General features: G+C 37.9%; 1 long non-coding RNA gene and 1 pseudogene across 1 annotated transcript; one reads left to right on the top strand and one right to left on the bottom strand.

Moving 5' to 3' along the window:
• LOC107155872 overlaps positions 1-5,509 on the top strand; it is a 9,656-nt pseudogene extending 4,147 nt beyond the window's left edge.
• Positions 5,510-11,011: 5,502 nt separating this feature from the next.
• LOC125611158 lies at positions 11,012-12,566 on the bottom strand. The gene is made up of 2 exons (XR_007341286.1): positions 12,342-12,566; positions 11,012-12,005 (listed from the first exon to the last, which is right to left on the bottom strand). It is a non-coding gene; the product is annotated as an uncharacterized LOC125611158 (long non-coding RNA).

Raw genomic sequence — 12,566 nt, forward strand, 5'->3', positions numbered from 1 at the left:
CCCTGATTGAGCAGGTCCCATAATAACCATCTCATTATTAATGGCTCTTAAATCTTGCAATAATCTCCATTTACCAGATTTCTTTTTGATGACAAAAATGGGAGTATTATGGGGAGATACAGAAGGTTGTATATGTCCTTCTGCTAATTGTTGTTTGTCCAGGTCATGGGCTGCTTGTATCTTTTCTTTAGTCAGGGGCCACTGAGGAACCCATACTGGTCTTTCTGATTTCCAAGTAATTTTTATTGTCACAGTGACCCCTCCTGAAAATCCAATCCATGTCTGTCTGTTCCTTGATCTATTTGTATTGGTGCTGCTATACCTTGTTCTTGTTCTCCTAATCTTTTTCCTTTCCTAAAACCTTGTCTAGCCATAATAGTGGACGCATTTGAATTGATGTTATTTGTTAATGTTAGTCCTAATTGATCTAGCACATCTCGTCCCCATAAATTTATGGGAAGATGATCCAATACATATGGCCGTATAGTTCCTTCATATCCTTCAGGATCCTTCCAATCTAATACCATTGCACTTCTATGGGGATTAGTCGCCACTCCTAGGCCTTGAAGCGTTTGAGTGGCTTGTTGTAAAGGCCAATGATTTGGCCATTCTTGATGAGAGATGATGCTAAGGTCTGCACCTGGATCCAGTAGCCCATTAAATTCATGTCCTTGAATATTTAGTTTTAGCATGGGGCAAGAATCTAAATTTAAAGAAAGCATAGCCCAATCTACACCTGTGGAGCCTAATCCCCTGGAGCCTCTTTCTACAGTACGACTGGAAAATTGATCATGCAAGCTGGGTATTATTAATAACTGTGCTATTCTATCTCCTGGTGAAATTACTGATGTACCCTTTGGAGAACTGGCTATAATTTTTATTTCACCTTCATAATCGGGATCAATTACCCCAGGAATTATCTAAGTCCTTTTAGAGTAGAATAACTGCATCCCAATAATAAGCCTACTGTACATTTGGGAAGAGGTCCTTTTACCTCTGTGGGAATAATTTGAACTCCCATCTCTGGTGTTAGTACTGTTCTGGCAGAAGTGCAGATGTCCAATCCAGTGCTTCCTCTTGTTTGTCTAGTGAGGGACTTAATGGATAATGTGTCCTGGGCAATACCCTGATGGGGTTGCTGGGTTCCTCCAGTGCCCCGTATATTTGTGGTCTTGGGTCCCGGAGCATTGGGCCCCCTGTCCGTTTTTTGTCAATGGAACCTGATGCCTTTCTCCACGATATCATGGATAGACACCTGGTCCTTGTTCGTTTTTTGATAATGGAGTACCCTCTATGGTTGTTTGAGAACGGCATTCATTAGCCCAATGTCTCCCTCTATGGCATCGTGGGCAATAACCCGGTATTCTACTCCTTTGATACCTAGTTTTGTTAAACCCTCCTCCTATGGGGCAATTCCTTTTAAAATGTCCTGTTTGTTCACAATTGTAGCATGTTTTTGGCCTGACATCTTAAACCTGTTGTACTGCAGCTGCCAAGACTTGCCCTTGTTCATTAATGTCTCTACATAATTTAATATATGTGTTTAAATCTTCATGTTTCCATGGTCTAACGACCTCTCTGAACCAACAATTTGCTTGCTCATAAGCCAGTTGTTTTATTAATGGCATTGCTTGTTCTGTATTCCCAAAAACTCTGGTAGCTGTTTGAATTAGCCTCTCTACAAATTCAGTGTAAGGTTCATTAGCTCCTTGTATTACCTTAGATAATTGACCTTGTAAACCTCCATGTCCTTGTAAAGTCTTCCATGCCCTAATCGCATCTACAGCAATTTGTAAGTATATGGCAGGATCATATCCAATTTGTTGCTGCTGAACATCATAAGGTCCCTTTCCTAACAACATATCTATATTTCTCTGAGGATAACTGGCTGCTGCATTTCGCCTAGCCATCTACTTGCAAAATTCGTCATTGGCAACCTTCCATAACAGGTATTGTCTTCCATTTAGCACAGCTTTACACATACTAGTCCAATCTGCTGGCTTCATGTTCAAGTTGGTAATGGATTCGACCATGCTTACAGTGAAGGGTGATTGAGGACCATAGGTTGTTACAGGCTCTTTTAGCTGCTTCACTGTTTTGAAATCTAAAGCATGGTGAATGCGCTGCCCTCCTGCCTGCTCAAATACAGGGCATGCTAATATTTGAGATCCTGTCTCAGGATTCCATCTATCAACTACAGGGGTTGGGGGCCTCCCAGCATATGGAGGTGGTGCTGTTGGTTGGAAACTTACACCCTCTGGTGATAGAAAGGTGTTAGTAGCAGTCTCCAGTTATAACTTTTCCCCTGATGGCTTTTTCTGCTCTAAACTTTCTTCCTCTTTCTGACTAGCTTGAGAGACCTTCTCTTTTACTTGATTTTTTTCCTCTGTCTGACTAACTTGAGAGACCTTCTCTTTTACTTGAATCTTTTCCTCTGTCTGACTAACTTGAGAGACCTTCTCTTTTACTTGAATCAATATGTCTTCTCCTACCTCTACCATTGTCTGAACTGAAGGCTTTGGACTAAGAAAACTAGATACAAATGTCCACAATGGCAATGTGCCAACTGGCAGAGTTCCTGGGCTTTTCTTTTCTATTCTTTTTAAATCTTCACCATGATGGTTCCATTGTGATATATTTAACAATTCCTCCTTTAAAAGCCATGGACTACATTTTTGTATTGTATCAATGTATGCCCTGACTGCTCTTGATTTTACTGGGATACCTCCTCCCTCTAACAATTTACTTAACACTCTTTCGGTTTGTTTTTTACTAATTTCTGATCCCATATTTCTACTATAACACAACCCAACAAGATGACGCCAAACAAAACCAAAACAGAATGAAACAAAAGTGGAACAACAAAAAATCAGTATATCAGCCTTTGTATCCTCCTGAAATGTACATCCATCCTTTCTCCCTATCTGTTCCTCAGACACAAATAGTTTTTCCTCATATGTGAGCGGTTTTTCTTCCATCTCACCCATCTCCAGGGACAGGCAACTTAAAACAAAAGTAAAACAAAATGAAAGAAGAATCTTAAAATGGCTACCCATCCTCTTGCCCTGCCCTCAGGGGCAAGCAGTTTACCTTATCACTTACCCTCAGTCATTCCCCGTACAGACCACCAAATGCCGCAGTCTGCTGGGCACAATTCACGAGCCACTTATTAAGCAGAAACGAACTTTATTTTTAGAACACACACGCCGCACCACATGAGCTCTTCAGTAATTCCCTAAGAGCCCAACTGCCAACACTGGTTTCCCACAAGCCTCTCAACCCCCCACTCCTCCTGCTCTTGAGGCAAATTGGCTGGGTCGCGTGGGCGGAGCCAAAAGAGTCCTCCAATGAGCAACTCTGTGGTCTGAAAGGGCGGGGAAACAGCCCAATGTGCATCACTGCAGAGGAGCCAATCAGCTGGCAGCTGGAGGTTTCCTGGGGCCGCTGTGAGCCAATCAGCTGGAAGTTTGCTGGGGTCCCCTTGGCTGTGGCTCTCAACAGTCTGTATCTAACCTTAAGGATGAAATACTCTTTCTAGAAAAGGAGCTAGAAGAAGAGAAAAGTAAACATTCTCAACAGAATGAATTGATGGCGGATATATATCAAAAAAGTTTAAGTCCCTAGAAGATGAATTAAAATCCCTCAGATCACAAATACCTAAAGCTAAAACAACCTTTGGAATATTTCAAATGAATAAAGAAGGGGTTACAGTAGCAATAAAAGAGGCTTTCAATGAAAATTTTCAACTTCAGGAAAGTCAGAAACAGCCCTTAGAAGACATTGAAGTATGGGAAGAAAAAGTGAATAGCCTCAATAAACAGAAAATGACATTGGTACACTCTAAAGTACAAGCACAACAAGTTCTAAGAGATAAAGAAAATCACATAAAGTTTTTGACTGAACACTTGCTGCAGATAAAAAATTTGGGCTCCTGTGCTTGAAAAAGTCCTAATAGATGAAGGTAACTTGGAATTGGAAATGAAGAGTGAATCAGAAATTGGTGCTCACTTAGAAGATCAGCCAAAAGGGGCTTTGAAGAAACTGGTTTATGTTGCTAAGTTAAAGGCCTCTTTTAAACCCATAGAAAGAAAAAGTACTCAATTTTTTACTTTATTATCTGAAGTAGATAAACCAAAGGAAGAACTTACAGAACACATTAAAAATCTTAAGACAGAACAAGCATCTTTGCAAGCAGAAAATACACAGTTTGTAAGTGAGAATAAGAATCTTCAGCAGAAATTTAAAGTCATGATGAAACTATATCAAGAAAATGTAATGGAACTCCAAAGGAAATTAATAGGAGAGGAAAATTACCAGGTAGAGCAAGAGGAGAAACTTTCCAAAGTGGAAGAAAAGATCAGCCATACAACTAAACCGCTGGAGACCTATATAAAGTGAGCCAAATATCTTGAAGAAGAATTGGAGAGAACCATTCATTTTTATCAGGGGCATGTTATGTACTATGAGAAAAAAGCACATGGTAATGAGTTGGCAGCTCAGAATGCTGAAAGATACCTCAATAATTTAATGAAACAAAATGCTCACCACAGACAAAAATTAACTAAAATGGAGTTCAAATTTAAACTTGTAGAAAAAGATCATTCTGCACTTGATGTTTCAAATACAGCCTTTAGCAGAGCAAATTCCCCACGTCCCTCAGCATTGGGTCCACCTTCATGTGAAACAAGACCTTCTCATTCAGAAAAGGAGAGTCTACTCATACTCTTACCTTTGGTGCCAGTGGGAGGAGGAAGAGGCTAAAGGGGTCCAGAGAATCCTCTGGACCATCCGACTAGCAATGAAAGAAGAGAATCAAACTGTGATAAGTTAACTGATCCTCAGAGAGAACCTTCTGACACCGTGCTCCTGGCACCTCCATGGGAACAGGCCCATAGGACAATTATCCCTCCACCAGGCCAACCATATTCTGATCCACAGCTTCCTCAAGGCAAGATGGATTTTACTTTAATTCTGGTAAACCATCTGGACCAGCAGAACTCAGAAGTTCCACTATGCCCCCTTTGGATAAAATGGATGGGCCTACATCTTCAGAAATGGAATCCAGTAATGATATGGAATCCAGAAATGATACCAAAGTCAATCTTGGTGATTCCAATGTGCCAGATTCATCTCTCCCTGCTGAAAACCAAGCAACTGGCTCTGCCTTTGCTTTCTCACCTTTCCTTCCAATCAGAGGTTCATTGTTTCCAGTGAATCCAAGGAGTCAGTTCATGAGAAGAGGACCTTTTTTCCTCCACCTCCTCCAGGAAACATGTATGGAGAGCATCTAGAGAATATTTTCCACCGGGCCCACCACCCTCTCCATTCCCAATGGTACCGTGGTGTTTTCCTCATTATCTCCCCCCAAAAGCTGGATTTCTCCCCCCCCCTCACCCCCACATTTTGAAAGTAGAAGTGAGTTCCCTTCAGGGTTGATTTAAGGAAACAAAATGCTCCACCTTTAAGTGAGCCTGCTACTGAACCTCCAGAAGCACAACAAGAAACCTGACAATATTTTTTATCTGCCTTCAAAATTAATTTATCTCTCATTTTTAGTTTAAGTAACTGCTTTTACTTAAGTGATTATACTCAAGGTGGAACAATCAGGGAAGGTTGAAGAGGGAGTTGGTGTCCATCTTGTCACTATGAAGGCATAGCCCTCAAAAAAATGACACCAAATCAGAAGTCAGCAAGCAGGTCATGAGAGATTGCTCCTGCTGTTCTCACCAGCAACAAGATGCAGCTTTGCCTCAGGCCACCTGCCACTCAACTTCTTTCTTTCTTAGATCATTCTCCCTGCATTCTTTGCCTGCTCTGCCAAAACAATTTGAACTCATTTCTCTGTCACTGTTCATCCAAAGATTCCTGAGAGTTCCTACCAGCTGTCTAAATGGAGAACTCTGGAACATTAATTACCACCAATAAACTGGAATGGTGGATTCAGAAATTGTCTACAATAAAAACAATTACCATGAACTAGACCTGGCTTTTGTAAAGCAAACCATAGGTGTCAAATATATCATCCATACCAGTAATGACTGTATTAGAATTAATGGTGGGGTCAGTGGTGATATAATCCCATTAGTTCTGAAAAATGGTAAATGTACAGTTGATTATGTAAAAAGAAAACATTTTATGAAGTTAGGAAAATTTTCAATTTCAAAATGTGAACAGAGAATGCAGGAGAGATACAACATATATTCTTTCTATGGAAGGAGGAGAAAAATATAATAAGCAAGTTATTGGGAAAGAGGAAAAGAGCAACATAATTTGATCCTTAGTATAAGTAGAGACAAAGAGAAACAAGAGGAAAAAAAAAGTAAAGGACACTAGTACAAAATTAAACCAAAATATATAATCCAAAAAACCCAAACATCTACAAGGTAACACTAGGAAGCAATAGGTATATTTAAAAATGCTAAACATGAGAGGAAAAATAAGTATATTTATATATGTCCTTGAACCAATCTGCATAGCCAGAATTCACATGAGAATGCACACATGTTCCCACCACTGTTTTGTGTGTGTGTGTGTGTGAAAAACAAATGAAAAATAAAAAGAAATGAAAATTTAGAAATCCCAACATCTTAGAGTAGAATGAAGAAACTATCTTCACTGAGGGGGTCAAAATAGTTGATTGGATTCAGTGGTCACTTTCTATGCCCTAGTGTCTTTCTTTCCATTTCTTCTTGAGTTAAATACTGAACTTACAGAGCAAGGGGTGGGAGGTGTTAACACCATTCTGTCTTTGTGTTGCTCTCTGAGTTGCCAGTTGGAATGGCTTGAGATTGAAGTGTTTGATATAAGACTCAGCTTCCCTTCTCAACAGTATGAGGTGGGAGGAATTATTTAGTAATGTTAGTAGTATTTTCTATATTCACCCCAGTTTGGTACACTGGTACACATTTGGGGTACTCAGTTTGCGTATGCTCAGGGTACCACTTCTACAGCACTTTGTGAGAGGAGTTCCAGCAAGTGAAGCTTAAGTCTAATCAGACCTAATGGGATTTGTTAGTGGTGCCACCTTGGGAGGGATTAGACTGACTAAGACCTAGGGTAGACAGCAGCTCATCTCTGATGTGTGTCTGGTCCTCAGGAGACTCCCTAGAAAACCAATTGTGGGAAAGTGGGGCCAATCCTCTACTGAATGCTGCCCATAAGTACAGTATTCATGGGTTTAGCCCTTGAGGTGTTCACCCTGCCAGCTCAGAATAAAATAATATTTCATTCCATGGAGGCTATGGCAATGATAGTTCACAAAATAAAATCCAGAAAGAAAAAAATTGAGTTGAACTTAAAAATATTATTTTTTCCAAACCTAAAAAATTCTTAATATATCTGCAAAAATAAGAAGACAAAAATTAAATACAGATATCAAACTTTTATATATAAAAGTGAAATCTAACAAATGCATTGTAAACAGTTTTCAATTTTGGATCTATGAACATATTCCATTGATTTTGAGGTACACAATCACTTACATTAATTATTTTGTCAGATCTCTTAAAATAAAAATTTATACCCTATTGGAATCAAATGCATGATATGTCAAGATCATTGTATTGTCTTGAGCAACTAATAAAAAAATGTTGAATATAAAAACTGTGATAATAAATAAGAACATATTCAGCATTCTTGAGGCCACTAATTTTTTAACAAGGTAGCACATGCATAAAATTTAATGAATAACTTGGCAAAATTATAAAGTTGGTCTGATCCACAATAGCAATGGGATATTTTAATGTATCTCAGTAAATAAAAAGACAAAATCGTACAAATTACTTGAACAAATTCAATAAAATATTACTAAGAAACATGTACAGAAATCCTGCTTGAGGAAAGATTTATCAATATTTTTAATCAGAGAATAAAACAGAACTAAAAATAAGCACAATGGCCATATTAAGCTGTGAGGTATAGGAAAACACCCAGAATTCTCCATCCAGTCTCCTCAGATAGAAGCAGTTGCAGTCACTATACATGGTAGACAGTGCTCTACCACTATGCTACACTCCCAGTCCCTCATCTAGTGGCTTTGTGTTGGCATCACTGTAGCTGCCATATAATAATAAACAGATTAACTGGCACTGAAAACATAGATATTCACTACACAAATCAGGTCTTATACAAATTTAATCTATAGGGAAAAATCACACAGTATTTTCGAGAATGACTGGCTAAATTGGCTGCCTGATGACACCTTTGGGTTTGTGAGAAAATTCCAACTGAGGGATATTTCATGTGGAACTGGTATAAAAATATAGTAGTAGGAAACTTCACCTCTGAGAACAGGGAAACCAATCATTTTTTTTAAAGTTGTAGATGAACAAAATACCTTTGTTTATTTTTATGTGGTGCTGAGGATTGAACCAAATGCCTCACGTATACAAGGCATGTGCTCTACCACTGAGTGCCAATCCCATCCCAAAAACAACTGGTTTGAGGATGGTTTTCATTGGCAAGGCTACGAAGCAGAATAATGTGCTGGTAGCACGTGTTCACAGTTAAATTTATTTTTTAACTGACACATAAAAAAATGGTTTATGGAGTACCTCATGACATTTCCATACATGTCTACAATGCCCTGAATTTGAAATTGAATAATCCTAGTGATGAATTCAGTCTAATTCCATCTTAAGATTGGGAGCCATCTCATCATGAAGTCATGAAAAGTTAATTTCTGTTTTACTAAAACTTACTGTGATTTCTAAACTTGTGTGGAATTCCTGCCTGTGCTTTAATTCACCCATGCCTTGTTTTCCCTGAGCAGATAACAACCCTCTCTAAAACCTTAGTGGCACCTCATATATCGTGGCTCCCCCTGACCAAATAGCAACCCTCTCTGAAACATCAGCAGCACCTCATAAATTCTAATGTTTGGATCTAAATATTTTTCCTACCATTAAATAGTAAGCCATGTAGATCTTTAACTTACTACCTGCCTTTGTATTATGGTTGTCAAAATCTTGTTATCTATGAGTTCTCAAGACAACCCCCTTTGCAACTTTTTGTGCTATAAATCCTTGTTTCTGGACAGCTGGGATGCTGATCTCTAGCCTGGGTTGGGAGAGACAGCCGCTGATCAGCTCTTTTTTTTTGGGTGTGTATACAATGCAAGCTTGTTTTAATATGATTTAAAATTGGAGTTGGTCGTCTTTTCTTTTTGTCAGGGTTCAACGATAGATGCAATTTTCTTAGGGGTACTGGGTTCTGAGAAACAGATCTAAGCTACATGTCATGTTTCTAAAATTTAAACAACATTATACTGTGCCCACCACTAGCATTGTGTTTTTCTCAAGGCAATGTATTCAAGATTGCTTCTGCAGCTTCAGTTAGATATAGTGAATTTGTTTTAACTACTCTACAGTATTCCAATATACACTTCTGAAAATTAGTTTTAGATTCTCAAGTCAGAAGACCTTTAAGTTCTTTCCAATTTCCTGCCACTACAATTTATGCTCCAATGAATTGTCTTTTCAGGTTTGTTTTGTATGCAAAAGCCTCTATAAGGCTCATGTCTGGTTAAGAAATAACAAGGTCCTCTCCAGCCTTATGAGATCAGGCTACATTGGTCCTCACCGTAGTTGTACTAATTAATAGTCCCACGAATTTACTTAGTTTTTGCCAAACTGGTGGGGCCATAATAGGTTTTCATTGTGATTTTAACATATATTGTCTTGATATTAGTTATGCTGAGTATCTTTCATGTTTATTAGATGTAAATTATCTGTACCCTCTGCTAATTATTCTATCAGAACATCTAATTAGGTTTAGGAGTCTTGGTGTTGTTCTGTAAGTCTTTTCACTTAGTTTATCATCTCTTTTGATGTACATAAGGTTTTCAATATAGTCAAATTTATTAGATTTTTCTGTTTATTCAATAGTATCTATGGAGCAATTAATCACAAGCATAGGGTTTTACACAGAAGGAAGCCAGGATGGAAAATAGGCAAATAATGATACTATATCACAAGTATGATTGGAAAGATAAAGCAAGGAAAAGGGAATGACACACATTACACAGGATATGATGAAAAGTCCTCTCCAAGAATATTTTATTGAATTAATGTTTTAAATGAAGTGTGAATGAGTGCTTCATTGCTTTCAGAAAAGTCTTCCCCTTTCCAAGGTCATGAAGATAGCCTACGCTGTTGACTTCAAAAACTTCTGTCTTATGCAATTGGATCTCTTCCTGCAAATGTCTGTATATGATGCAATGGAGAAATCTAGTACTTTTCCCATTTTGAAATCAATGATCTGATCTCCATGGACTGATTAGTCCATCATTTTTCTACTTACCTGCGAGAGAACCTTCAGTGTATAACAAATTCCACATGTGTACATATGTAGATTGTGACTGCCTTTGTATGGTGTCTTGACTTTATGTCACCTGGTGAGATGTTTTTTCTATCCTCAACACTATATTTTATGTTTGCCTACATTGACATTCATAACTATAATTCATTCATTATATTAAGACTATATGGAAAACCATTCATTTTCCTACTGAAGAATATTCCACCCACCCCAATACTGCCTTTATTTATTTTTTCTATTGCAAATGATATCACTAAGGCAATACGTGCAAGTCTTTTGGCACACCCTTTCTCAAGTGCACCTCTCCAAGGGTGGAGCCACTGGCTGAGAAGGTGTGTGAATATACAACTTGGTGTGATGATGCCAAAGTTCTTTAAAATGGTTCTGAAACTCTCCAACATTTCAGATATGCTGACCTGCATCCATGTTGATGCCAGTTACTATCTATTCCCTAACTGTGGCAAAAGGAGTAAAAATTAAATGGTGTTTCATGGTGAATTAGGAAATAGCACAGACTGCAGATGAGAGGAGTTCTTATTTAATTCCACAGGGAGAGGACTGGGCTTCTCTAGAAGACATATGGCAAACACTCTCTTAAATTTAGAAATCAGAACTCAGATAATTGTTACATGGACATAAATTAATGCATTTGATTAAACAGAAAAGAAAGTCAGATTTTTATGACAAAAGATAATTATTTTGACTATTTATTTTGAAAGTGAAAGCCAACTTTTACCAACTAGGTTACATGGGTAAAAATACACTAATGGATCAAGGTAAATTGACCCCAAGATTTTAGTGAAACACAAACATACACATAACACACATTATACACACAGAGAACAGTATAAAAATTAACTATGTTATGCTTGCAAAATTACATGAAATTAATAATTCCATTTTCTTGCCCAGGTGAAAGAAAAGCAGGAATACTTATTTGTTTTGTTGGGATTTTTATTTTTTAAATCTTTTTAGCACTAATAATGCCTCTTTCATATACATTCCAAAAACCTGAAAAATATAAACGGCTCTAATGAGAGGATAATGAATTCTCTTGCAAGTTAGGTAGTTTCCAATTATTTTGTTCTTAAAAATTCCACAAATTTGCGTCAAACTCAGAAGGTCAAAGGTCATGTGTTTTCTCTGATATGCAGAAGCTAGAGAGGAAAAAAAGAAAAGAAAGGTGGGAGTAGACCTCATGAAAATCAAAGTGATATCTATAAAGGAAAGAGACCAAGGGTAGGGAAGTGTGGAGGTATGGGGAAAGTGCTGGGGAGTGCTATTGGCCAAATGATATTGTTATATTGTGTGCATGTGCAAATATGTTACAACAAATCCCATTGTTATATACAATTATAATGTACCAATAAAAAGTGTGGGGAAAATAATGTGTGGCCTGCAAATAGTGGCTTAAATATTTAAGTAAGAATAAATGAGGAAATAATAACATCACAAAGTAGCTACCATTCATCATATACCTGATCATTTAGTACCTAACACTTCCCTATGAAGCAGGTTACTTCAAGGACCTTTAGCAGTGAGGATGCAGAGTTTACAAGGCTAAGCATTGCCACAGGTATAGGTCACAGCACTGCAGGCAGAGCCACTCAGCATGTGTCTGCTTGGCTTTCTCATCTTCAAATAGGGATAACAAAACTTGCTTTCTTAATATTCCTCAAACATGTTTTCTGAATAAAGCAAATAAAATTATAAACAATTGATAAGAAATGGAAAGTCACATAAAGTCATAAATTCAGATATAAGTGCTCTCACACACAAACAATAGAAATGACTCTTTTTATAAAACACTGTCAAACACACACTGAGCTTAGTTTCTCCTCTCAGAAACCTGAGAGTCTACTGTCCACCACAGACATGAAGAAGCATATGTAATTCAGCTCATATGAATTTTTGAATCTGCAGTGGATGGCCAAGTACAAGCAAGGCACCCAGGTCTCCCTCAATCTGCATAGGCTGCACTAACAGCACCCTGAAGGGTGGATACAGCCTGTCACTCAACTTACTTCTTTGGAGGCTTCATTTTTTTTCACCTTTCTTCAGTATATTCATCCAATATACTCACATGACATCCTAGTGCCAACAAAGTCCTGAAAAATAAAAGCAAACATGAGCTACAGTTGTCTTCCATGGGTCCAGAAAACCCAACCTAATGGCTGTGAAGGAGATAGTACTCCAACCTCAAAACACAGCATAAGTCAGTTGTTTTAAAGCTAAACAAATTTTTTTTA

This window comes from Marmota marmota, unplaced genomic scaffold (assembly GCF_001458135.2).
Source record: "Marmota marmota marmota unplaced genomic scaffold, marMar, whole genome shotgun sequence".
NCBI classification, from domain to species: domain Eukaryota; kingdom Metazoa; phylum Chordata; class Mammalia; order Rodentia; family Sciuridae; genus Marmota; species Marmota marmota.